The sequence below is a fragment of the Oncorhynchus mykiss genome, chromosome 13, assembly GCF_057628025.1.
Source record: "Oncorhynchus mykiss isolate SJ-2025 chromosome 13, ASM5762802v1, whole genome shotgun sequence".
In the NCBI taxonomy this organism is placed as follows: Eukaryota; Metazoa; Chordata; class Actinopteri; order Salmoniformes; family Salmonidae; genus Oncorhynchus; species Oncorhynchus mykiss.
Genome location: NC_143034.1, coordinates 5,902,111 through 5,927,448, shown reverse-complemented (window position 1 = coordinate 5,927,448; position 25,338 = coordinate 5,902,111). Strand labels below are relative to the sequence as shown.

Sequence of the window (25,338 nt, the reverse complement as noted above, 5' to 3'; positions counted from 1 at the left end):
GCACATGGCTACTCAAAAACCTCTATAAGCACATGGCTACTCAAAACCTCTATAAGCACATGGCTACTCAAAAACCTCTATAAGCACATGGCTACTCAAAACCTCTATAAGCACATGGCTACTCAAAAACCTCTATAAGCACATGGCTACTCAAAACCTATATAAGCACATGGCTACTCAAAAACCTCTATAAGCACATGGCTACTCAAAAACCTCTATAGGCACATGGCTACTCAAAAACCTCTATAAGCACATGGCTACTCAAAACCTCTATAAGCACATGGCTACTCAAAAACCTCTATAAGCACATGGCTACTCAAAAACCTCTATAAGCACATGGCTACTCAAAACCTCTATAAGCACATGGCTACTCAAAAGCTCTATAAGCACATGGCTACTCAAAAACCTCTATAAGCACATGGCTACTCAAAAACCTCTATAGGCACATGGCTACTCAAAAACCTCTATAAGCACGTGGCTACTCAAAAACCTCTATAAGCACATGGCTACTCAAAAACCTCTATAGGCACATGGCTACTCAAAAACCTCTATAGGCACATGGCTACTCAAAAACCTCTATAAGCACATGGCTACTCAAAAACCTCTATAGGCACATGGCTACTCAAAAACCTCTATAAGCACATGGCTACTCAAAAACCTCTATAAGCACATGGCTACTCAAAAACCTCTATAGGCACATGGCTACTCAAAACCTCTATAGGCACATGGCTACTCAAAAACCTCTATAAGCACATGGCTACTCAAAAACCTCTATAGGCACATGGCTACTCAAAAACCTCTATAAGCACATGGCTACTCAAAACCTCTATAAGCACATGGCTACTCAAAACCTCTATAGGCACATGGCTACTCAAAACCTCTATAAGCACATGGCTACTCAAAAACCTCTATAAGCACATGGCTACTCAAAAACCTCTATAGGCACATGGCTACTCAAAACCTCTATAAGCACATGGCTACTCAAAAACCTCTATAGGCACATGGCTACTCAAAAACCTCTTAAGGATCGCCCCCTTTTGTTTTTTTTAAAATTTTCGCCCTAAAATGACATACCCAAATCTAACTGCCTGCCTTCTTGGTACCATCTGAAAGGAAACACTTTGAAGTTTGTGGAAATGTGAAAGGAATGTAGCAGAATAAAACACATTAGATAAAAGTAAAAGATAATACAAAGAAAAAAACAAAACTTTTTTTGTACCATCTTTGAAATGCAAGAGAAAGGCCTTTCCAGCCCAGGTGCAATTTAGATATTGGCCCCTAGATGGCAGCAGTGTACATGCAAAGTTTTTAGTCTGATCCAATGAACCATTGCATTTCTGTAAAAAAAAAATTGTATGAAGACTGCCAAAATGTGCTTAGTTTGTTAATTAACTATTCATGTTCAAAACTGTGCACTCTCCTCAAACAATAGCAATGGTATTCTTTCACTGTAATAGCTACTGTAAATTAGACAGTGCCGTTAGATTAACAAGAATGTAAGCTTTCTGCCAATATCAGATATGTCTATGTCCTGGGAAATGTTCTTGTTACTTACATTACAACCTCATGCTAATCGCATTAGCCTATGTTAAATCAACCGTCCCACAGGGTACCCACCAATCCTGAAGTTAATATGCATTTGCGGTGATAGGGCGCCTGGAGCATTGACTGATTGGCGTTACACCATCGAGCAGTTTGAAGAACGTGCATTTGGGCCACTGACCTGTGGACAGAAATGTTTATACTTGCACAAGGTAAGCTATTCATGCCTTATATTGTTTAACCTATGTGTTATAGCTACTGCTATAACAGCTATCTGAGCAGCTAACCGATCGCTGCAGCTGTAAATAGTCCATCTGTAAATAGCCCACCCAATCTACCTACCTCATCCCCATACTGAAGGGAAGAGTGCCTGGATTCAGGGGGTGGGTGGTGACGCTGGGGGCAGCAGCGAGCCCCAATCCCTGCTGCAGCACCATCCTCTCCTTCTGACGCCGGGAGTACCTGAAACAGGGAGAGAAAACAAACACATGCCGTCACTCAGATTGTCATTAGTCACGTCACACATGTAACAAGTCCCTCATAAGTTAATGTCTTACCACTGACTGATGGTCCTTTGATTCAGCTCAAAGAGCTGAAGGTTGGTCTGGGCCATCAACCTCGGGCTGTTCAGCACTGCATCTCTGATGGCCACGTAGTTTGTCAGAATGAGCACGCACCTGCTCTTCTTTACACCGGGAGACTGCATGGCTCTAGGATGGATTTGGCAGAGCTGACTGCAAATGGCTGACTGCAAATGGCTAGTTTGCAGGGTCCGAGTTGAGTCTGAGAAGGCAACTGAAACAGGAGATAAATAATTAGAGAACATTCAAAAATAATGAGAGCCATCACCTGACCTTCATATGCATTTAATGTAGCGGCAATATAATAGTCAGGTGAAGGACATGAACGCTAACAACATACCGTCGGAGAGTATTTTCCTAGGATAATGGACGACTTCCCCTTCGTTGCCTTGAACCGCCCCTGATCGATCCTCTCCTGGTGTTGGGAAGGGTAGATCAAGCGCTGCTTGTTGAAGTCTGGCAGCGCCAGCCACAGCTCCACCAGACCGTCTACCTGGTCCGACAGCCACTGATGGTTCCTCACCCCCACCAAGGCCCTGGCAAGCCTGCGGACAAGCTGGTAGCCCGGCATTGCATCAGGGACTTGCTTCTCCTCCTGAAGATAAAGAGACATGGAATAATTGATGAGGACAATGTCACACATTTAGGGGTAACACATAAGATTCTTCTACAAAGGAAATAGGAGATATTATTTTATATTGTGGAACTGAAAATCACACAGATGGAATCTGTTAAAATGTAACATGTTTCAAGTTAAACTGTAATTTGTTTGTTATCCTGTTTAGTGAATGATTACTGTGAGTATTAATGGAGTTCGGGTCATGAAACTGTGTGTATGCTAATTTAGAAGCCATGACCCAGTCAGATAAGAGGAAATTGCCTAGGATCAGAGACCAGGGCCCAGAAGATGGTTCGCTAAACAAAGAGAGGACCAAGAACATTCCACAGGGGAAAGACGTTGGGGGTCATAGAATGTAAAGCTGGGAAGGTGACGTCTACAGGGAAGAGTATAAGATGTGCTGTTAGCTTTCTAAGTGTATGCACTCAGCTGCTGAAGGCATCCTTGTTATTAAATAAACACCCAAAACTTGTCTTGAGTTTGTCTCAATTCCTTATTTAAAAGAGGTTGCACTGGCATGTTTTTTTTTTTTTACAACGCTAAATGTCATAGGTTATAATTATTATTAATTAATTACCTCTGAATCAGAGGAGTGGTCAGGGTGAGGAGTACCGTGTCGACCAGAGGCCTCGAAGAGGTTCTGTCTTCAGGGGTGGTGGGACTGGATGGCCCGGAACAGAGTGCGTCAGCGTGTTCCCATGACAGAGGTGCCGCTTAGATGGAGGACGGGGCGCTAATAGGAGTGATATACCCCCCGCGAGTACAGGTACTCCACTTCACTCCTGAGAGCCGCCATGCTAAACTTCGCTATGGATCCAATTTTGTCACAACATTTTAAACAGACATCAAAGTCAGACTCAGACTCTCTCTCTCTCTCTCTCCCTCTACTAATTGGGGAGTTAGTTATAAGTATCCTTGGCCAGGCCATGTTGCAGAAAACGGGGGAAGGATGGGAAGTGGTCGGGGCAGGGGAACAAAGACTTGGGGAGGAGCAACTAAAAGCAGCAGGTGAGGGAGGGGTTACAGACCAAGAGTCCTGAATCATAAAAGGCTTTGTTTTTAAACTACATTTTAGTCTAAGATCAATCTTAAAAAAAATCTAAAGTCAATTCTATTTCAAGTTCTACATCTCCAAATAAAGTTTAAACATCACAGCAATATTCTAGGGGTGGTTTTTGAGGGTCTGAACTCTGTTTGACCCCAACCATGACCAGAACCTTCAGAGGGGTTGTGATCTATATATGAGGGCCTCTCATAGCTTTGAAATGTGCTCGCTTTGGCAGCAGATATACTAAAATTGGATCGATACAGAGAAGATTAGCATGGCCCCTGCGAAAGGATGACACGCAAATCCGTCGAGACACAGAGAAATTGGAACCAAACAGAGAAGATTGGGCGGTAGTGACCCGGGGAGAATAAATTGTCCATTCCCCTCAGTCTAGTCTAAGGAGGAGGGGAAATGCTGGATGAGAGAAGCTCAGTCTACAGTAGAATGACAGGAACATTTGTGAAGCCTCCCTTATTTTGAAATGGGGAATGACACGCAGCCTGAGACCAACTTTATTCAACATGTAGACAAATAATTGGCGAGTTAGGCACGGTTGCAGTCTGAGTTCAACTTTATTCAAAGTTTAGAAATGAATTGGGGAGTGAGACAAGGTTGCACTCTGAGTCCAACTTTATTCAATATCTACAAATGAATTGGAGAGAGACTTGTGTTCAATTTTAGTCCAGTTGTATTAAACTTGAATGTCACAACATTTTAAACAGACAACAGACATCAGACTCTCTCTCTCTCTCTCCCTCTCTCCCTCTCTCTCTCTCTCTCTCTCTCTCTCTCTCTCTCTCTCTCTCTCTCTCTCTCTCTCTCTCTCTCTCTCTCTCTCTCTCTCTCTCTCTCTCTCTCTCTCTCTCTCTCTCTCTCTCTCTCTCTCTCTCTCTCTCTCTCTCTCTCTCTCTCTCTCTCTCTCTCTCTCTCTCTCTCTCTCTCTCTCTACTAATTGGGGAGTTAGTTATAAGTATCCTTGGCCAGGCCATGTTGCAGAAAACGGGGGAAGGGTGGGAAGTGGTCGGGGCAGGGGAACAAAGACTTGGGGAGGAGCAACTAAAAGCAGCAGGTGAGGGAGGGGTTACAGACCAAGAGTCCTGAATCATAAAAGGCTTTGTTTTTAAACTACATTTTAGTCTAAGATCAATCTTGAAAAAAATCTAAAGTCAATTCTATTTCAAGTTCTACATCTCCAAATAAAGTTTAAACATCACAGCAATATTCTAGGGGTGGTTTTTGAGGGTCTGAACTCTGTTTGACCCCAACCATGACCAGAACCTTCAGAGAGGTTGTGATCTATATATGAGGGCCTCTCATAGCTTTGTATTGTGCTCGCTTTGGCAGCACATATACTAAAATTGGATCGATACAGAGAAGATTAGCATGGCCCCTGCGAAAGGATGACACGCAAATCCGTGAAGCGCTCCTTATTTTCCTCACACGTCGAGACACAGAGAAATTGGAACCAAACAGAGAAGATTGGGCGGTAGTGACCCGGGGAGAATAAATTGTCCATTCCCCTCAGTCTAGTCTAAGGAGGAGGGGAAATGCTGGATGAGAGAAGCTCAGTCTACAGTAGAATGACAGGAACATTTGTGAAGCCTTCCTTATTTTGAAATGGGGAATGACACGCAGCCTGAGACCAACTTTATTCAACATGTAGACAAATAATTGGCGAGTTAGGCACGGTTGCAGTCTGAGTTCAACTTTATTCAAAGTTTAGAAATGAATTGGGGAGTGAGACAAGGTTGCACTCTGAGTCCAACTTTATTCAATATCTACAAATGAATTGGAGAGAGACTTGTGTTCAATTTTAGTCCAGTTGTATTAAACATAACAAACTTGAATGTTACAACATTTTAAACAGACATCAAAGTCAGACTCAGACTCAAACTCTCTCCCTCTACTAATTGGGGAGTTAGTTATAAGTATCCTTGGCCAGGCCATGTTGCAGAAAACGGGGGAAGGGTGGGAAGTGGTCGGGGCAGGGGAACAAAGACTTGGGGAGGAGCAACTAAAAGCAGCAGGAGAGGGAGGGGTTACAGACCAAGAGTCCTGAATCATAAAAGGCTTTGTTTTTAAACTACATTTTAGTCTAAGATCAATCTTGAAAAAAATCTAAAGTCAATTCTATTTCAAGTTCTACATCTCCAAATAAAGTTTAAACATCACAGCAATATTCTAGGGGTGGTTTTTGAGGGTCTGAACTCTGTTTGACCCCAACCATGACCAGAACCTTCAGAGAGGTTGTGATCTATATATGAGGGCCTCTCATAGCTTTGTATTGTGCTCGCTTTGGCAGCACATATACTAAAATTGGATCGATACAGAGAAGATTAGCATGGCCCCTGCGAAAGGATGACACGCAAATCCGTGAAGCGCTCCTTATTTTCCTCACACGTCGAGACACAGAGAAATTGGAACCAAACAGAGAAGATTGGGCGGTAGTGACCCGGGGAGAATAAATTGTCCATTCCCCTCAGTCTAGTCTAAGGAGGAGGGGAAATGCTGGATGAGAGAAGCTCAGTCTACAGTAGAATGACAGGAACATTTGTGAAGACTTCCTTAATTTTGAAATGGGGAGTGAGACAAGGTTGCAGCCTGAGACCAACTTTATTCAACATGTAGACAAATAATTGGCGAGTTAGGCACGGTTGCAGTCTGAGTTCAACTTTATTCAAAGTTTAAAAATGAATTGGGGAGTGAGACAAGGTTGCACTCTGAGTCCAACTTTATTCAATATCTACAAATGAATTGGAGAGAGACTTGTGTTCAATTTTAGTCCAGTTGTATTAAACATAACAAACTTGAATGTCACAACATTTTAAACAGACATCAAAGTCAGACTCAGACTCAAACTCTCTCCCTCTACTAATTGGGGAGTTAGTTATAAGTATCCTTGGCCAGGCCATGTTGCAGAAAACGGGGGAAGGGTGGGAAGTGGTCGGGGCAGGGGAACAAAGACTTGGGGAGGAGCAACTAAAAGCAGCAGGTGAGGGAGGGGTTACAGACCAAGAGTCCTGAATCATAAAAGGCTTTGTTTTTAAACTACATTTTAGTCTAAGATCAATCTTGAAAAAAATCTAAAGTCAATTCTATTTCAAGTTCTACATCTCCAAATAAAGTTTAAACATCACAGCAATATTCTAGGGGTGGTTTTTGAGGGTCTGAACTCTGTTTGACCCCAACCATGACCAGAACCTTCAGAGAGGTTGTGATCTATATATGAGGGCCTCTCATAGCTTTGTATTGTGCTCGCTTTGGCAGCACATATACTAAAATTGGATCGATACAGAGAAGATTAGCATGGCCCCTGCGAAAGCTCCTTATTTTCCTCACACGTCGAGACACAGAGAAATTGGAACCAAACAGAGAAGATTGGGCGGTAGTGACCCGGGGAGAATAAATTGTCCATTCCCCTCAGTCTAGTCTAAGGAGGAGGGGAAATGCTGGATGAGAGAAGCTCAGTCTACAGTAGAATGACAGGAACATTTGTGAAGACTTCCTTAATTTTGAAATGGGGAGTGAGACAAGGTTGCAGCCTGAGACCAACTTTATTCAACATGTAGACAAATAATTGGCGAGTTAGGCACGGTTGCAGTCTGAGTTCAACTTTATTCAAAGTTTAAAAATGAATTGGGGAGTGAGACAAGGTTGCACTCTGAGTCCAACTTTATTCAATATCTACAAATGAATTGGAGAGAGACTTGTGTTCAATTTTAGTCCAGTTGTATTAAACATAACAAACTTGAATGTCACAACATTTTAAACAGACATCAAAGTCAGACTCAGACTCAAACTCTCTCCCTCTACTAATTGGGGAGTTAGTTATAAGTATCCTTGGCCAGGCCATGTTGCAGAAAACGGGGGAAGGGTGGGAAGTGGTCGGGGCAGGGGAACAAAGACTTGGGGAGGAGCAACTAAAAGCAGCAGGTGAGGGAGGGGTTACAGACCAAGAGTCCTGAATCATAAAAGGCTTTGTTTTTAAACTACATTTTAGTCTAAGATCAATCTTGAAAAAAATCTAAAGTCAATTCTATTTCAAGTTCTACATCTCCAAATAAAGTTTAAACATCACAGCAATATTCTAGGGGTGGTTTTTGAGGGTCTGAACTCTGTTTGACCCCAACCATGACCAGAACCTTCAGAGAGGTTGTGATCTATATATGAGGGCCTCTCATAGCTTTGTATTGTGCTCGCTTTGGCAGCACATATACTAAAATTGGATCGATACAGAGAAGATTAGCATGGCCCCTGCGAAAGGATGACACGCAAATCCGTGAAGCGCTCCTTATTTTCCTCACACGTCGAGACACAGAGAAATTGGAACCAAACAGAGAAGATTGGGCGGTAGTGACCCGGGGAGAATAAATTGTCCATTCCCCTCAGTCTAGTGACCCGGGGAGAATAAATTGTCCATTCCCCTCAGTCTAGTCTAAGGAGGAGGGGAAATGCTGGATGAGAGAAGCTCAGTCTACAGTAGAATGACAGGAACATTTGTGAAGACTTCCTTAATTTTGAAATGGGGAGTGAGACAAGGTTGCAGCCTGAGACCAACTTTATTCAACATGTAGACAAATAATTGGCGAGTTAGGCACGGTTGCAGTCTGAGTTCAATTTTATTCAAAGTTTAGAAATTAATTGGGGAGTGAGACAAGGTTGCACTCTGAGTCCAACTTTATTCAATATCTACAAATGAATTGGAGAGAGACTTGTGTTCAATTTTAGTCCAGTTGTATTAAACATAACAAACTTGAATGTCACAACATTTTAAACAGACATCAAAGTCAGACTCAGACTCAAACTCTCTCTCTCTCTCTCTCTCTCCCTCTACTAATTGGGGAGTTAGTTATAAGTATCCTTGGCCAGGCCATGTTGCAGAAAACGGGGGAAGGGTGGGAAGTGGTCGGGGCAGGGGAACAAAGACTTGGGGAGGAGCAACTAAAAGCAGCAGGAGAGGGAGGGGTTACAGACCAAGAGTCCTGAATCATAAAAGGCTTTGTTTTTAAACTACATTTTAGTCTAAGATCAATCTTGAAAAAAATCTAAAGTCAATTCTATTTCAAGTTCTACATCTCCAAATAAAGTTTAAACATCACAGCAATATTCTAGGGGTGGTTTTTGAGGGTCTGAACTCTGTTTGACCCCAACCATGACCAGAACCTTCAGAGAGGTTGTGATCTATATATGAGGGCCTCTCATAGCTTTGTATTGTGCTCGCTTTGGCAGCACATATACTAAAATTGGATCGATACAGAGAAGATTAGCATGGCCCCTGCGAAAGGATGACACGCAAATCCGTGAAGCGCTCCTTATTTTCCTCACACGTCGAGACACAGAGAAATTGGAACCAAACAGAGAAGATTGGGCGGTAGTGACCCGGGGAGAATAAATTGTCCATTCCCCTCAGTCTAGTCTAAGGAGGAGGGGAAATGCTGGATGAGAGAAGCTCAGTCTACAGTAGAATGACAGGAACATTTGTGAAGACTTCCTTAATTTTGAAATGGGGAGTGAGACAAGGTTGCAGCCTGAGACCAACTTTATTCAACATGTAGACAAATAATTGGCGAGTTAGGCACGGTTGCAGTCTGAGTTCAACTTTATTCAAAGTTTAAAAATGAATTGGGGAGTGAGACAAGGTTGCACTCTGAGTCCAACTTTATTCAATATCTACAAATGAATTGGAGAGAGACTTGTGTTCAATTTTAGTCCAGTTGTATTAAACATAACAAACTTGAATGTCACAACATTTTAAACAGACATCAAAGTCAGACTCAGACTCAAACTCTCTCCCTCTACTAATTGGGGAGTTAGTTATAAGTATCCTTGGCCAGGCCATGTTGCAGAAAACGGGGGAAGGGTGGGAAGTGGTCGGGGCAGGGGAACAAAGACTTGGGGAGGAGCAACTAAAAGCAGCAGGTGAGGGAGGGGTTACAGACCAAGAGTCCTGAATCATAAAAGGCTTTGTTTTTAAACTACATTTTAGTCTAAGATCAATCTTGAAAAAAATCTAAAGTCAATTCTATTTCAAGTTCTACATCTCCAAATAAAGTTTAAACATCACAGCAATATTCTAGGGGTGGTTTTTGAGGGTCTGAACTCTGTTTGACCCCAACCATGACCAGAACCTTCAGAGAGGTTGTGATCTATATATGAGGGCCTCTCATAGCTTTGTATTGTGCTCGCTTTGGCAGCACATATACTAAAATTGGATCGATACAGAGAAGATTAGCATGGCCCCTGCGAAAGGATGACACGCAAATCCGTGAAGCGCTCCTTATTTTCCTCACACGTCGAGACACAGAGAAATTGGAACCAAACAGAGAAGATTGGGCGGTAGTGACCCGGGGAGAATAAATTGTCCATTCCCCTCAGTCTAGTCTAAGGAGGAGGGGAAATGCTGGATGAGAGAAGCTCAGTCTACAGTAGAATGACAGGAACATTTGTGAAGACTTCCTTAATTTTGAAATGGGGAGTGAGACAAGGTTGCAGCCTGAGACCAACTTTATTCAACATGTAGACAAATAATTGGCGAGTTAGGCACGGTTGCAGTCTGAGTTCAACTTTATTCAAAGTTTAAAAATGAATTGGGGAGTGAGACAAGGTTGCACTCTGAGTCCAACTTTATTCAATATCTACAAATGAATTGGAGAGAGACTTGTGTTCAATTTTAGTCCAGTTGTATTAAACATAACAAACTTGAATGTCACAACATTTTAAACAGACATCAAAGTCAGACTCAGACTCAAACTCTCTCCCTCTACTAATTGGGGAGTTAGTTATAAGTATCCTTGGCCAGGCCATGTTGCAGAAAACGGGGGAAGGGTGGGAAGTGGTCGGGGCAGGGGAACAAAGACTTGGGGAGGAGCAACTAAAAGCAGCAGGTGAGGGAGGGGTTACAGACCAAGAGTCCTGAATCATAAAAGGCTTTGTTTTTAAACTACATTTTAGTCTAAGATCAATCTTGAAAAAAATCTAAAGTCAATTCTATTTCAAGTTCTACATCTCCAAATAAAGTTTAAACATCACAGCAATATTCTAGGGGTGGTTTTTGAGGGTCTGAACTCTGTTTGACCCCAACCATGACCAGAACCTTCAGAGAGGTTGTGATCTATATATGAGGGCCTCTCATAGCTTTGTATTGTGCTCGCTTTGGCAGCACATATACTAAAATTGGATCGATACAGAGAAGATTAGCATGGCCCCTGCGAAAGGATGACACGCAAATCCGTGAAGCGCTCCTTATTTTCCTCACACGTCGAGACACAGAGAAATTGGAACCAAACAGAGAAGATTGGGCGGTAGTGACCCGGGGAGAATAAATTGTCCATTCCCCTCAGTCTAGTCTAAGGAGGAGGGGAAATGCTGGATGAGAGAAGCTCAGTCTACAGTAGAATGACAGGAACATTTGTGAAGACTTCCTTAATTTTGAAATGGGGAGTGAGACAAGGTTGCAGCCTGAGACCAACTTTATTCAACATGTAGACAAATAATTGGCGAGTTAGGCACGGTTGCAGTCTGAGTTCAACTTTATTCAAAGTTTAAAAATGAATTGGGGAGTGAGACAAGGTTGCACTCTGAGTCCAACTTTATTCAATATCTACAAATGAATTGGAGAGAGACTTGTGTTCAATTTTAGTCCAGTTGTATTAAACATAACAAACTTGAATGTCACAACATTTTAAACAGACATCAAAGTCAGACTCAGACTCAAACTCTCTCCCTCTACTAATTGGGGAGTTAGTTATAAGTATCCTTGGCCAGGCCATGTTGCAGAAAACGGGGGAAGGGTGGGAAGTGGTCGGGGCAGGGGAACAAAGACTTGGGGAGGAGCAACTAAAAGCAGCAGGTGAGGGAGGGGTTACAGACCAAGAGTCCTGAATCATAAAAGGCTTTGTTTTTAAACTACATTTTAGTCTAAGATCAATCTTGAAAAAAATCTAAAGTCAATTCTATTTCAAGTTCTACATCTCCAAATAAAGTTTAAACATCACAGCAATATTCTAGGGGTGGTTTTTGAGGGTCTGAACTCTGTTTGACCCCAACCATGACCAGAACCTTCAGAGAGGTTGTGATCTATATATGAGGGCCTCTCATAGCTTTGTATTGTGCTCGCTTTGGCAGCACATATACTAAAATTGGATCGATACAGAGAAGATTAGCATGGCCCCTGCGAAAGGATGACACGCAAATCCGTGAAGCGCTCCTTATTTTCCTCACACGTCGAGACACAGAGAAATTGGAACCAAACAGAGAAGATTGGGCGGTAGTGACCCGGGGAGAATAAATTGTCCATTCCCCTCAGTCTAGTCTAAGGAGGAGGGGAAATGCTGGATGAGAGAAGCTCAGTCTACAGTAGAATGACAGGAACATTTGTGAAGACTTCCTTAATTTTGAAATGGGGAGTGAGACAAGGTTGCAGCCTGAGACCAACTTTATTCAACATGTAGACAAATAATTGGCGAGTTAGGCACGGTTGCAGTCTGAGTTCAACTTTATTCAAAGTTTAAAAATGAATTGGGGAGTGAGACAAGGTTGCACTCTGAGTCCAACTTTATTCAATATCTACAAATGAATTGGAGAGAGACTTGTGTTCAATTTTAGTCCAGTTGTATTAAACATAACAAACTTGAATGTCACAACATTTTAAACAGACATCAAAGTCAGACTCAGACTCAAACTCTCTCCCTCTACTAATTGGGGAGTTAGTTATAAGTATCCTTGGCCAGGCCATGTTGCAGAAAACGGGGGAAGGGTGGGAAGTGGTCGGGGCAGGGGAACAAAGACTTGGGGAGGAGCAACTAAAAGCAGCAGGTGAGGGAGGGGTTACAGACCAAGAGTCCTGAATCATAAAAGGCTTTGTTTTTAAACTACATTTTAGTCTAAGATCAATCTTGAAAAAAATCTAAAGTCAATTCTATTTCAAGTTCTACATCTCCAAATAAAGTTTAAACATCACAGCAATATTCTAGGGGTGGTTTTTGAGGGTCTGAACTCTGTTTGACCCCAACCATGACCAGAACCTTCAGAGAGGTTGTGATCTATATATGAGGGCCTCTCATAGCTTTGTATTGTGCTCGCTTTGGCAGCACATATACTAAAATTGGATCGATACAGAGAAGATTAGCATGGCCCCTGCGAAAGGATGACACGCAAATCCGTGAAGCGCTCCTTATTTTCCTCACACGTCGAGACACAGAGAAATTGGAACCAAACAGAGAAGATTGGGCGGTAGTGACCCGGGGAGAATAAATTGTCCATTCCCCTCAGTCTAGTCTAAGGAGGAGGGGAAATGCTGGATGAGAGAAGCTCAGTCTACAGTAGAATGACAGGAACATTTGTGAAGACTTCCTTAATTTTGAAATGGGGAGTGAGACAAGGTTGCAGCCTGAGACCAACTTTATTCAACATGTAGACAAATAATTGGCGAGTTAGGCACGGTTGCAGTCTGAGTTCAACTTTATTCAAAGTTTAAAAATGAATTGGGGAGTGAGACAAGGTTGCACTCTGAGTCCAACTTTATTCAATATCTACAAATGAATTGGAGAGAGACTTGTGTTCAATTTTAGTCCAGTTGTATTAAACATAACAAACTTGAATGTCACAACATTTTAAACAGACATCAAAGTCAGACTCAGACTCAAACTCTCTCCCTCTACTAATTGGGGAGTTAGTTATAAGTATCCTTGGCCAGGCCATGTTGCAGAAAACGGGGGAAGGGTGGGAAGTGGTCGGGGCAGGGGAACAAAGACTTGGGGAGGAGCAACTAAAAGCAGCAGGTGAGGGAGGGGTTACAGACCAAGAGTCCTGAATCATAAAAGGCTTTGTTTTTAAACTACATTTTAGTCTAAGATCAATCTTGAAAAAAATCTAAAGTCAATTCTATTTCAAGTTCTACATCTCCAAATAAAGTTTAAACATCACAGCAATATTCTAGGGGTGGTTTTTGAGGGTCTGAACTCTGTTTGACCCCAACCATGACCAGAACCTTCAGAGAGGTTGTGATCTATATATGAGGGCCTCTCATAGCTTTGTATTGTGCTCGCTTTGGCAGCACATATACTAAAATTGGATCGATACAGAGAAGATTAGCATGGCCCCTGCGAAAGGATGACACGCAAATCCGTGAAGCGCTCCTTATTTTCCTCACACGTCGAGAAATTGGAACCAAACAGAGAAGATTGGGCGGTAGTGACCCGGGGAGAATAAATTGTCCATTCCCCTCAGTCTAGTCTAAGGAGGAGGGGAAATGCTGGATGAGAGAAGCTCAGTCTACAGTAGAATGACAGGAACATTTGTGAAGACTTCCTTAATTTTGAAATGGGGAGTGAGACAAGGTTGCAGCCTGAGACCAACTTTATTCAACATGTAGACAAATAATTGGCGAGTTAGGCACGGTTGCAGTCTGAGTTCAACTTTATTCAAAGTTTAAAAATTAATTGGGGAGTGAGACAAGGTTGCACTCTGAGTCCAACTTTATTCAATATCTACAAATGAATTGGAGAGAGACTTGTGTTCAATTTTAGTCCAGTTGTATTAAACATAACAAACTTGAATGTCACAACATTTTAAACAGACATCAAAGTCAGACTCAGACTCAAACTCTCTCCCTCTACTAATTTGGGAGTTAGTTATAAGTATCCTTGGCCAGGCCATGTTGCAGAAAACGGGGGAAGGGTGGGAAGTGGTCGGGGCAGGGGAACAAAGACTTGGGGAGGAGCAACTAAAAGCAGCAGGTGAGGGAGGGGTTACAGACCAAGAGTCCTGAATCATAAAAGGCTTTGTTTTTAAACTACATTTTAGTCTAAGATCAATCTTGAAAAAAATCTAAAGTCAATTCTATTTCAAGTTCTACATCTCCAAATAAAGTTTAAACATCACAGCAATATTCTAGGGGTGGTTTTTGAGGGTCTGAACTCTGTTTGACCCCAACCATGACCAGAACCTTCAGAGGGGTTGTGATCTATATATGAGGGCCTCTCATAGCTTTGTATTGTGCTCGCTTTGGCAGCACATATACTAAAATTGGATCGATACAGAGAAGATTAGCATGGCCCCTGCGAAAGGATGACACGCAAATCCGTGAAGCGCTCCTTATTTTCCTCACACGTCGAGACACAGAGAAATTGGAACCAAACAGAGAAGATTGGGCGGTAGTGACCCGGGGAGAATAAATTGTCCATTCCCCTCAGTCTAGTCTAAGGAGGAGGGGAAATGCTGGATGAGAGAAGCTCAGTCTACAGTAGAATGACAGGAACATTTGTGAAGACTTCCTTATTTTGAAATGGGGAGTGAGACAAGGTTGCAGCCTGAGACCAACTTTATTCAACATGTAGACAAATAATTGGCGAGTTAGGCACGGTTGCAGTCTGAGTTCAACTTTATTCAAAGTTTAGAAATGAATTGGGGAGTGAGACAAGGTTGCACTCTGAGTCCAACTTTATTCAATATCTACAAATGAATTGGAGAGAGACTTGTGTTCAATTTTAGTCCAGTTGTATTAAACATAACAAACTTGAATGTCACAACATTTTAAACAGACATCAAAGTCAGACTCAGACTCAAACTCTCTCGCTCTCTCTCTCTCTCCCTCTACTAATTGGGGAGTTAGTTATAAGTATCCTTGGCCAGGCCATGTTGCAGAAAACGGGGGAAGGGTGGGAAGTGGTCGGGGCAGGGGAACAAAGACTTGGGGAGGAGCAACTAAAAGCAGCAGGTGAGGGAGGGGTTACAGACCAAGAGTCCTGAATCATAAAAGGCTTTGTTTTTAAACTACATTTTAGTCTAAGATCAATCTTGAAAAAAATCTAAAGTCAATTCTATTTCAAGTTCTACATCTCCAAATAAAGTTTAAACATCACAGCAATATTCTAGGGGTGGTTTTTGAGGGTCTGAACTCTGTTTGACCCCAACCATGACCAGAACCTTCAGAGAGGTTGTGATCTATATATGAGGGCCTCTCATAGCTTTGTATTGTGCTCCCTTTGGCAGCACATATACTAAAATTCGATACAGATACAGATACATATACTAAAACTCGATACAGAGAAGATTAGCATGGCCCCTGCGAAAGGATGACACGCAAATCCGTGAAGCGTTCCTTATTTTCCTCACACGTCGAGACACAGAGAAATTGGAACCAAACAGAGAAGTCGAGACACAGAGAAATTGGAACCAAACAGAGAAGATTGGGCGGTAGTGACCCGGGGAGAATAAATTGTCCATTCCCCTCAGTCTAGTCTAAGGAGGAGGGGAAATGCTGGATGAGAGAAGCTCAGTCTACAGTAGAATGACAGGAACATTTGTGAAGACTTCCTTAATTTTGAAATGGGGAGTGAGACAAGGTTGCAGCCTGAGACCAACTTTATTCAACATGTAGACAAATAATTGGCGAGTTAGGCACGGTTGCAGTCTGAGTTCAACTTTATTCAAAGTTTAAAAATGAATTGGGGAGTGAGACAAGGTTGCACTCTGAGTCCAACTTTATTCAATATCTACAAATGAATTGGAGAGAGACTTGTGTTCAATTTTAGTCCAGTTGTATTAAACATAACAAACTTGAATGTCACAACATTTTAAACAGACATCAAAGTCAGACTCAGACTCAAACTCTCTCCCTCTACTAATTGGGGAGTTAGTTATAAGTATCCTTGGCCAGGCCATGTTGCAGAAAACGGGGGAAGGGTGGGAAGTGGTCGGGGCAGGGGAACAAAGACTTGGGGAGGAGCAACTAAAAGCAGCAGGTGAGGGAGGGGTTACAGACCAAGAGTCCTGAATCATAAAAGGCTTTGTTTTTAAACTACATTTTAGTCTAAGATCAATCTTGAAAAAAATCTAAAGTCAATTCTATTTCAAGTTCTACATCTCCAAATAAAGTTTAAACATCACAGCAATATTCTAGGGGTGGTTTTTGAGGGTCTGAACTCTGTTTGACCCCAACCATGACCAGAACCTTCAGAGAGGTTGTGATCTATATATGAGGGCCTCTCATAGCTTTGTATTGTGCTCGCTTTGGCAGCACATATACTAAAATTGGATCGATACAGAGAAGATTAGCATGGCCCCTGCGAAAGGATGACACGCAAATCCGTGAAGCGCTCCTTATTTTCCTCACACGTCGAGACACAGAGAAATTGGAACCAAACAGAGAAGATTGGGCGGTAGTGACCCGGGGAGAATAAATTGTCCATTCCCCTCAGTCTAGTCTAAGGAGGAGGGGAAATGCTGGATGAGAGAAGCTCAGTCTACAGTAGAATGACAGGAACATTTGTGAAGACTTCCTTAATTTTGAAATGGGGAGTGAGACAAGGTTGCAGCCTGAGACCAACTTTATTCAACATGTAGACAAATAATTAGCGAGTTAGGCACGGTTGCAGTCTGAGTTCAACTTTATTCAAAGTTTAAAAATGAATTGGGGAGTGAGACAAGGTTGCACTCTGAGTCCAACTTTATTCAATATCTACAAATGAATTGGAGAGAGACTTGTGTTCAATTTTAGTCCAGTTGTATTAAACATAACAAACTTGAATGTCACAACATTTTAAACAGACATCAAAGTCAGACTCAGACTCAAACTCTCTCTCTCTCTCTCTCCCTCTACTAATTGGGGAGTTAGTTATAAGTATCCTTGGCCAGGCCATGTTGCAGAAAACGGGGGAAGGGTGGGAAGTGGTCGGGGCAGGGGAACAAAGACTTGGGGAGGAGCAACTAAAAGCAGCAGGTGAGGGAGGGGTTACAGACCAAGAGTCCTGAATCATAAAAGGCTTTGTTTTTAAACTACATTTTAGTCTAAGATCAATCTTGAAAAAAATCTAAAGTCAATTCTATTTCAAGTTCTACATCTCCAAATAAAGTTTAAACATCACAGCAATATTCTAGGGGTGGTTTTTGAGGGTCTGAACTCTGTTTGACCCCAACCATGACCAGAACCTTCAGAGAGGTTGTGATCTATATATGAGGGCCTCTCATAGCTTTGTATTGTGCTCGCTTTGGCAGCACATATACTAAAATTGGATCGATACAGAGAAGATTAGCATGGCCCCTGCGAAAGGATGACACGCAAATCCGTGAAGCGCTCCTTATTTTCCTCACACGTCGAGACACAGAGAAATTGGAACCAAACAGAGAAGATTGGGCGGTAGTGACCCGGGGAGAATAAATTGTCCATTCCCCTCAGTCTAGTCTAAGGAGGAGGGGAAATGCTGGATGAGAGAAGCTCAGTCTACAGTAGAATGACAGGAACATTTGTGAAGACTTCCTTAATTTTGAAATGGGGAGTGAGACAAGGTTGCAGCCTGAGACCAACTTTATTCAACATGTAGACAAATAATTGGCGAGTTAGGCACGGTTGCAGTCTGAGTTCAACTTTATTCAAAGTTTAAAAATGAATTGGGGAGTGAGACAAGGTTGCACTCTGAGTCCAACTTTATTCAATATCTACAAATGAATTGGAGAGAGACTTGTGTTCAATTTTAGTCCAGTTGTATTAAACATAACAAACTTGAATGTCACAACATTTTAAACAGACATCAAAGTCAGACTCAGACTCAAACTCTCTCTCTCTCTCTCTCTCTCCCTCTACTAATTGGGGAGTTAGTTATAAGTATCCTTGGCCAGGCCATGTTGCAGAAAACGGGGGAAGGGTGGGAAGTGGTCGGGGCAGGGGAACAAAGACTTGGGGAGGAGCAACTAAAAGCAGCAGGTGAGGGAGGGGTTACAGACCAAGAGTCCTGAATCATAAAAGGCTTTGTTTTTAAACTACATTTTAGTCTAAGATCAATCTTGAAAAAAATCTAAAGTCAATTCTATTTCAAGTTCTACATCTCCAAATAAAGTTTAAACATCACAGCAATATTCTAGGGGTGGTTTTTGAGGGTCTGAACTCTGTTTGACCCCAACCATGACCAGAACCTTCAGAGAGGTTGTGATCTATATATGAGGGCCTCTCATAGCTTTGTATTGTGCTCGCTTTGGCAGCACATATACTAAAATTGGATCGATACAGAGAAGATTAGCATGGCCCCTGCGAAAGGATGACACGCAAATCCGTGAAGCGCTCCTTATTTTCCTCACACGTCGAGACACAGAGAAATTGGAACCAAACAGAGAAGATTGGGCGGTAGTGACCCGGGGAGAATAAATTGTCCATTCCCCTCAGTCTAGTCTAAGGAGGAGGGGAAATGCTGGATGAGAGAAGCTCAGTCTACAGTAGAATGACAGGAACATTTGTGAAGACTTCCTTAATTTTGAAATGGGGAGTGAGACAAGGTTGCAGCCTGAGACCAACTTTATTCAACATGTAGACAAATAATTGGCGAGTTAGGCACGGTTGCAGTCTGAGTTCAACTTTATTCAAAGTTTAAAAATGAATTGGGGAGTGAGACAAGGTTGCACTCTGAGTCCAACTTTATTCAATATCTACAAATGAATTGGAGAGAGACTTGTGTTCAATTTTAGTCCAGTTGTATTAAACATAACAAACTTGAATGTCACAACATTTTAAACAGACATCAAAGTCAGACTCAGACTCAAACTCTCTCCCTCTACTAATTGGGGAGTTAGTTATAAGTATCCTTGGCCAGGCCATGTTGCAGAAAACGGGGGAAGGGTGGGAAGTGGTCGGGGCAGGGGAACAAAGACTTGGGGAGGAGCAACTAAAAGCAGCAGGTGAGGGAGGGGTTACAGACCAAGAGTCCTGAATCATAAAAGGCTTTGTTTTTAAACTACATTTTAGTCTAAGATCAATCTTGAAAAAAATCTAAAGTCAATTCTATTTCAAGTTCTACATCTCCAAATAAAGTTTAAACATCACAGCAATATTCTAGGGGTGGTTTTTGAGGGTCTGAACTCTGTTTGACCCCAACCATGACCAGAACCTTCAGAGAGGTTGTGATCTATATATGAGGGCCTCTCATAGCTTTGTATTGTGCTCGCTTTGGCAGCACATATACTAAAATTGGATCGATACAGAGAAGATTAGCATGGCCCCTGCGAAAGGATGACACGCAAATCCGTGAAGCGCTCCTTATTTTCCTCACACGTCGAGACACAGAGAAATTGGAACCAAACAGAGAAGATTGGGCGGTAGTGACCCGGGGAGAATAAATTGTCCATTCCCCTCAGTCTAGTCTAAGGAGGAGGGGAAATGTTGGATGAGAGAAGCTCAGTCTACAGTAGAATGACAGGAACATTTGTGAAGACTTCCTTAATTTTGAAATGGGGAGTGAGACAAGGTTGCAGCCTGAGACCAACTTTATTCAACATGTAGACAAATAATTGGCGAGTTAGGCACGGTTGCAGTCTGAGTTCAACTTTATTCAAAGTTTAAAAATGAATTGGGGAGTGAGACAAGGTTGCACTCTGAGTCCAACTTTATTCAATATCTACAAATGAATTGGAGAGAGACTTGTGTTCAATTTTAGTCCAGTTGTATTAAACATAACAAACTTGAATGTCACAACATTTTAAACAGACATCAAAGTCAGACTCAGACTCAAACTCTCTCCCTCTACTAATTGGGGAGTTAGTTATAAGTATCCTTGGCCAGGCCATGTTGCAGAAAACGGGGGAAGGGTGGGAAGTGGTCGGGGCAGGGGAACAAAGACTTGGGGAGGAGCAACTAAAAGCAGCAGGTGAGGGAGGGGTTACAGACCAAGAGTCCTGAATCATAAAAGGCTTTGTTTTTAAACTACATTTTAGTCTAAGATCAATCTTGAAAAAAATCTAAAGTCAATTCTATTTCAAGTTCTACATCTCCAAATAAAGTTTAAACATCACAGCAATATTCTAGGGGTGGTTTTTGAGGGTCTGAACTCTGTTTGACCCCAACCATGACCAGAACCTTCAGAGAGGTTGTGATCTATATATGAGGGCCTCTCATAGCTTTGTATTGTGCTCGCTTTGGCAGCACATATACTAAAATTGGATCGATACAGAGAAGATTAGCATGGCCCCTGCGAAAGGATGACACGCAAATCCGTGAAGCGCTCCTTATTTTCCTCACACGTCGAGACACAGAGAAATTGGAACCAAACAGAGAAGATTGGGCGGTAGTGACCAGGGGAGAATAAATTGTCCATTCCCCTCAGTCTAGTCTAAGGAGGAGGGGAAATGCTGGATGAGAGAAGCTCAGTCTACAGTAGAATGACAGGAACATTTGTGAAGACTTGCTTAATTTTGAAATGGGGAGTGAGACAAGGTTGCAGCCTGAGACCAACTTTATTCAACATGTAGACAAATAATTGGCGAGTTAGGCACGGTTGCAGTCTGAGTTCAACTTTATTCAAAGTTTAAAAATTAATTGGGGAGTGAGACAAGGTTGCACTCTGAGTCCAACTTTATTCAATATCTACAAATGAATTGGAGAGAGACTTGTGTTCAATTTTAGTCCAGTTGTATTAAACATAACAAACTTGAATGTCACAACATTTTAAACAGACATCAAAGTCAGACTCAGACTCAAACTCTCTCCCTCTACTAATTGGGGAGTTAGTTATAAGTATCCTTGGCCAGGCCATGTTGCAGAAAACGGGGGAAGGGTGGGAAGTGGTCGGGGCAGGGGAACAAAGACTTGGGGAGGAGCAACTAAAAGCAGCAGGTGAGGGAGGGGTTACAGACCAAGAGTCCTGAATCATAAAAGGCTTTGTTTTTAAACTACATTTTAGTCTAAGATCAATCTTGAAAAAAATCTAAAGTCAATTCTATTTCAAGTTCTACATCTCCAAATAAAGTTTAAACATCACAGCAATATTCTAGGGGTGGTTTTTGAGGGTCTGAACTCTGTTTGACCCCAACCATGACCAGAACCTTCAGAGAGGTTGTGATCTATATATGAGGGCCTCTCATAGCTTTGTATTGTGCTCGCTTTGGCAGCACATATACTAAAATTGGATCGATACAGAGAAGATTAGCATGGCCCCTGCGAAAGGATGACACGCAAATCCGTGAAGCGCTCCTTATTTTCCTCACACGTCGAGACACAGAGAAATTGGAACCAAACAGAGAAGATTGGGCGGTAGTGACCCGGGGAGAATAAATTGTCCATTCCCCTCAGTCTAGTCTAAGGAGGAGGGGAAATGCTGGATGAGAGAAGCTCAGTCTACAGTAGAATGACAGGAACATTTGTGAAGACTTCCTTAATTTTGAAATGGGGAGTGAGACAAGGTTGCAGCCTGAGACCAACTTTATTCAACATGTAGACAAATAATTGGCGAGTTAGGCACGGTTGCAGTCTGAGTTCAACTTTATTCAAAGTTTAAAAATGAATTGGGGAGTGAGACAAGGTTGCACTCTGAGTCCAACTTTATTCAATATCTACAAATGAATTGGAGAGAGACTTGTGTTCAATTTTAGTCCAGTTGTATTAAACATAACAAACTTGAATGTCACAACATTTTAAACAGACATCAAAGTCAGACTCAGACTCAAACTCTCTCCCTCTACTAATTGGGGAGTTAGTTATAAGTATCCTTGGCCAGGCCATGTTGCAGAAAACGGGGGAAGGGTGGGAAGTGGTCGGGGCAGGGGAACAAAGACTTGGGGAGGAGCAACTAAAAGCAGCAGGTGAGGGAGGGGTTACAGACCAAGAGTCCTGAATCATAAAAGGCTTTGTTTTTAAACTACATTTTAGTCTAAGATCAATCTTGAAAAAAATCTAAAGTCAATTCTATTTCAAGTTCTACATCTCCAAATAAAGTTTAAACATCACAGCAATATTCTAGGGGTGGTTTTTGAGGGTCTGAACTCTGTTTGACCCCAACCATGACCAGAACCTTCAGAGAGGTTGTGATCTATATATGAGGGCCTCTCATAGCTTTGTATTGTGCTCGCTTTGGCAGCACATATACTAAAATTGGATCGATACAGAGAAGATTAGCATGGCCCCTGCGAAAGGATGACACGCAAATCCGTGAAGCGCTCCTTATTTTCCTCACACGTCGAGACACAGAGAAATTGGAACCAAACAGAGAAGATTGGGCGGTAGTGACCAGGGGAGAATAAATTGTCCATTCCCCTCAGTCTAGTCTAAGGAGGAGGGGAAATGCTGGATGAGAGAAGCTCAGTCTACAGTAGAATGACAGGAACATTTGTGAAGACTTGCTTAATTTTGAAATGGGGAGTGAGACAAGGTTGCAGCCTGAGACCAACTTTATTCAACATGTAGACAAATAATTGGCGAGTTAGGCACGGTTGCAGTCTGAGTTCAACTTTATTCAAAGTTTAAAAATTAATTGGGGAGTGAGACAAGGTTGCACTCTGAGTCCAACTTTATTCAATATCTACAAATGAATTGGAGAGAGACTTGTGTTCAATTTTAGTCCAGTTGTATTAAACATAACAAACTTGAATGTCACAACATTTTAAACAGACATCAAAGTCAGACTCAGACTCAAACTCTCTCCCTCTACTAATTGGGGAGTTAGTTATAAGTATCCTTGGCCAGGCCATGTTGCAGAAAACGGGGGAAGGGTGGGAAGTGGTCGGGGCAGGGGAACAAAGACTTGGGGAGGAGCAACTAAAAGCAGCAGGTGAGGGAGGGGTTACAGACCAAGAGTCCTGAATCATAAAAGGCTTTGTTTTTAAACTACATTTTAGTCTAAGATCAATCTTGAAAAAAATCTAAAGTCAATTCTATTTCAAGTTCTACATCTCCAAATAAAGTTTAAACATCACAGCAATATTCTAGGGGTGGTTTTTGAGGGTCTGAACTCTGTTTGACCCCAACCATGACCAGAACCTTCAGAGAGGTTGTGATCTATATATGAGGGCCTCTCATAGCTTTGTATTGTGCTCGCTTTGGCAGCACATATACTAAAATTGGATCGATACAGAGAAGATTAGCATGGCCCCTGCGAAAGGATGACACGCAAATCCGTGAAGCGCTCCTTATTTTCCTCACACGTCGAGACACAGAGAAATTGGAACCAAACAGAGAAGATTGGGCGGTAGTGACCCGGGGAGAATAAATTGTCCATTCCCCTCAGTCTAGTCTAAGGAGGAGGGGAAATGCTGGATGAGAGAAGCTCAGTCTACAGTAGAATGACAGGAACATTTGTGAAGACTTCCTTAATTTTGAAATGGGGAGTGAGACAAGGTTGCAGCCTGAGACCAACTTTATTCAACATGTAGACAAATAATTGGCGAGTTAGGCACGGTTGCAGTCTGAGTTCAACTTTATTCAAAGTTTAAAAATTAATTGGGGAGTGAGACAAGGTTGCACTCTGAGTCCAACTTTATTCAATATCTACAAATGAATTGGAGAGAGACTTGTGTTCAATTTTAGTCCAGTTGTATTAAACATAACAAACTTGAATGTCACAACATTTTAAACAGACATCAAAGTCAGACTCAGACTCAAACTTTCTCCCTCTACTAATTGGGGAGTTAGTTATAAGTATCCTTGGCCAGGCCATGTTGCAGAAAACGGGGGAAGGGTGGGAAGTGGTCGGGGCAGGGGAACAAAGACTTGGGGAGGAGCAACTAAAAGCAGCAGGTGAGGGAGGGGTTACAGACCAAGAGTCCTGAATCATAAAAGGCTTTGTTTTTAAACTACATTTTAGTCTAAGATCAATCTTGAAAAAAATCTAAAGTCAATTCTATTTCAAGTTCTACATCTCCAAATAAAGTTTAAACATCACAGCAATATTCTAGGGGTGGTTTTTGAGGGTCTGAACTCTGTTTGACCCCAACCATGACCAGAACCTTCAGAGAGGTTGTGATCTATATATGAGGGCCTCTCATAGCTTTGTATTGTGCTCGCTTTGGCAGCACATATACTAAAATTGGATCGATACAGAGAAGATTAGCATGGCCCCTGCGAAAGGATGACACGCAAATCCGTGAAGCGCTCCTTATTTTCCTCACACGTCGAGACACAGAGAAATTGGAACCAAACAGAGAAGATTGGGCGGTAGTGACCCGGGGAGAATAAATTGTCCATTCCCCTCAGTCTAGTCTAAGGAGGAGGGGAAATGCTGGATGAGAGAAGCTCAGTCTACAGTAGAATGACAGGAACATTTGTGAAGACTTCCTTAATTTTGAAATGGGGAGTGAGACAAGGTTGCAGCCTGAGACCAACTTTATTCAACATGTAGACAAATAATTGGCGAGTTAGGCACGGTTGCAGTCTGAGTTCAACTTTATTCAAAGTTTAAAAATGAATTGGGGAGTGAGACAAGGTTGCACTCTGAGTCCAACTTTATTCAATATCTACAAATGAATTGGAGAGAGACTTGTGTTCAATTTTAGTCCAGTTGTATTAAACATAACAAACTTGAATGTCACAACATTTTAAACAGACATCAAAGTCAGACTCAGACTCAAACTCTCTCCCTCTACTAATTGGGGAGTTAGTTATAAGTATCCTTGGCCAGGCCATGTTGCAGAAAACGGGGGAAGGGTGGGAAGTGGTCGGGGCAGGGGAACAAAGACTTGGGGAGGAGCAACTAAAAGCAGCAGGTGAGGGAGGGGTTACAGACCAAGAGTCCTGAATCATAAAAGGCTTTGTTTTTAAACTACATTTTAGTCTAAGATCAATCTTGAAAAAAATC

General features: G+C 42.1%; 20 non-coding genes and 2 pseudogenes across 20 annotated transcripts; all 22 read left to right on the top strand.

Moving 5' to 3' along the window:
* Positions 1-4,009: 4,009 nt before the first annotated feature.
* On the top strand, positions 4,010-4,117 carry LOC118940645 (U6 spliceosomal RNA). Its single transcript, XR_005037233.2, has one exon. It is a non-coding gene; the product is annotated as a U6 spliceosomal RNA (small nuclear RNA).
* A 1,001-nt stretch (positions 4,118-5,118) lies between these two features.
* Positions 5,119-5,225, top strand: LOC118940627 (U6 spliceosomal RNA). Its single transcript, XR_005037215.1, has one exon. It is a non-coding gene; the product is annotated as a U6 spliceosomal RNA (small nuclear RNA).
* An 851-nt stretch (positions 5,226-6,076) lies between these two features.
* LOC118940639 (U6 spliceosomal RNA) lies at positions 6,077-6,183 on the top strand. The gene has a single exon (XR_005037227.2). It is a non-coding gene; the product is annotated as a U6 spliceosomal RNA (small nuclear RNA).
* An 858-nt stretch (positions 6,184-7,041) lies between these two features.
* LOC118940628 (U6 spliceosomal RNA) lies at positions 7,042-7,112 on the top strand (annotated as a pseudogene).
* An 870-nt stretch (positions 7,113-7,982) lies between these two features.
* Positions 7,983-8,089, top strand: LOC118940638 (U6 spliceosomal RNA). The gene has a single exon (XR_005037226.2). It is a non-coding gene; the product is annotated as a U6 spliceosomal RNA (small nuclear RNA).
* Positions 8,090-9,003: 914 nt separating this feature from the next.
* On the top strand, positions 9,004-9,110 carry LOC118940575 (U6 spliceosomal RNA). Its single transcript, XR_005037163.1, has one exon. It is a non-coding gene; the product is annotated as a U6 spliceosomal RNA (small nuclear RNA).
* Positions 9,111-9,968: 858 nt separating this feature from the next.
* On the top strand, positions 9,969-10,075 carry LOC118940576 (U6 spliceosomal RNA). The gene has a single exon (XR_005037164.1). It is a non-coding gene; the product is annotated as a U6 spliceosomal RNA (small nuclear RNA).
* An 858-nt stretch (positions 10,076-10,933) lies between these two features.
* On the top strand, positions 10,934-11,040 carry LOC118940629 (U6 spliceosomal RNA). The gene has a single exon (XR_005037217.1). It is a non-coding gene; the product is annotated as a U6 spliceosomal RNA (small nuclear RNA).
* Positions 11,041-11,898: 858 nt separating this feature from the next.
* On the top strand, positions 11,899-12,005 carry LOC118940630 (U6 spliceosomal RNA). Its single transcript, XR_005037218.1, has one exon. It is a non-coding gene; the product is annotated as a U6 spliceosomal RNA (small nuclear RNA).
* An 858-nt stretch (positions 12,006-12,863) lies between these two features.
* LOC118940631 (U6 spliceosomal RNA) lies at positions 12,864-12,970 on the top strand. Its single transcript, XR_005037219.1, has one exon. It is a non-coding gene; the product is annotated as a U6 spliceosomal RNA (small nuclear RNA).
* Positions 12,971-13,828: 858 nt separating this feature from the next.
* LOC118940578 (U6 spliceosomal RNA) lies at positions 13,829-13,935 on the top strand. Its single transcript, XR_005037166.1, has one exon. It is a non-coding gene; the product is annotated as a U6 spliceosomal RNA (small nuclear RNA).
* An 850-nt stretch (positions 13,936-14,785) lies between these two features.
* LOC118940579 (U6 spliceosomal RNA) lies at positions 14,786-14,892 on the top strand. Its single transcript, XR_005037167.1, has one exon. It is a non-coding gene; the product is annotated as a U6 spliceosomal RNA (small nuclear RNA).
* A 906-nt stretch (positions 14,893-15,798) lies between these two features.
* LOC118940633 (U6 spliceosomal RNA) lies at positions 15,799-15,899 on the top strand (annotated as a pseudogene).
* Positions 15,900-16,792: 893 nt separating this feature from the next.
* Positions 16,793-16,899, top strand: LOC118940580 (U6 spliceosomal RNA). Its single transcript, XR_005037168.1, has one exon. It is a non-coding gene; the product is annotated as a U6 spliceosomal RNA (small nuclear RNA).
* Positions 16,900-17,769: 870 nt separating this feature from the next.
* LOC118940581 (U6 spliceosomal RNA) lies at positions 17,770-17,876 on the top strand. Its single transcript, XR_005037169.1, has one exon. It is a non-coding gene; the product is annotated as a U6 spliceosomal RNA (small nuclear RNA).
* Positions 17,877-18,750: 874 nt separating this feature from the next.
* Positions 18,751-18,857, top strand: LOC118940582 (U6 spliceosomal RNA). The gene has a single exon (XR_005037170.1). It is a non-coding gene; the product is annotated as a U6 spliceosomal RNA (small nuclear RNA).
* Positions 18,858-19,715: 858 nt separating this feature from the next.
* LOC118940583 (U6 spliceosomal RNA) lies at positions 19,716-19,822 on the top strand. Its single transcript, XR_005037171.1, has one exon. It is a non-coding gene; the product is annotated as a U6 spliceosomal RNA (small nuclear RNA).
* Positions 19,823-20,680: 858 nt separating this feature from the next.
* LOC118940584 (U6 spliceosomal RNA) lies at positions 20,681-20,787 on the top strand. Its single transcript, XR_005037172.1, has one exon. It is a non-coding gene; the product is annotated as a U6 spliceosomal RNA (small nuclear RNA).
* An 858-nt stretch (positions 20,788-21,645) lies between these two features.
* LOC118940585 (U6 spliceosomal RNA) lies at positions 21,646-21,752 on the top strand. The gene has a single exon (XR_005037173.1). It is a non-coding gene; the product is annotated as a U6 spliceosomal RNA (small nuclear RNA).
* Positions 21,753-22,610: 858 nt separating this feature from the next.
* LOC118940637 (U6 spliceosomal RNA) lies at positions 22,611-22,717 on the top strand. The gene has a single exon (XR_005037225.2). It is a non-coding gene; the product is annotated as a U6 spliceosomal RNA (small nuclear RNA).
* An 858-nt stretch (positions 22,718-23,575) lies between these two features.
* On the top strand, positions 23,576-23,682 carry LOC118940586 (U6 spliceosomal RNA). Its single transcript, XR_005037174.1, has one exon. It is a non-coding gene; the product is annotated as a U6 spliceosomal RNA (small nuclear RNA).
* An 858-nt stretch (positions 23,683-24,540) lies between these two features.
* Positions 24,541-24,647, top strand: LOC118940587 (U6 spliceosomal RNA). The gene has a single exon (XR_005037175.1). It is a non-coding gene; the product is annotated as a U6 spliceosomal RNA (small nuclear RNA).
* The last annotated feature ends 691 nt before the right edge of the window (positions 24,648-25,338 follow it).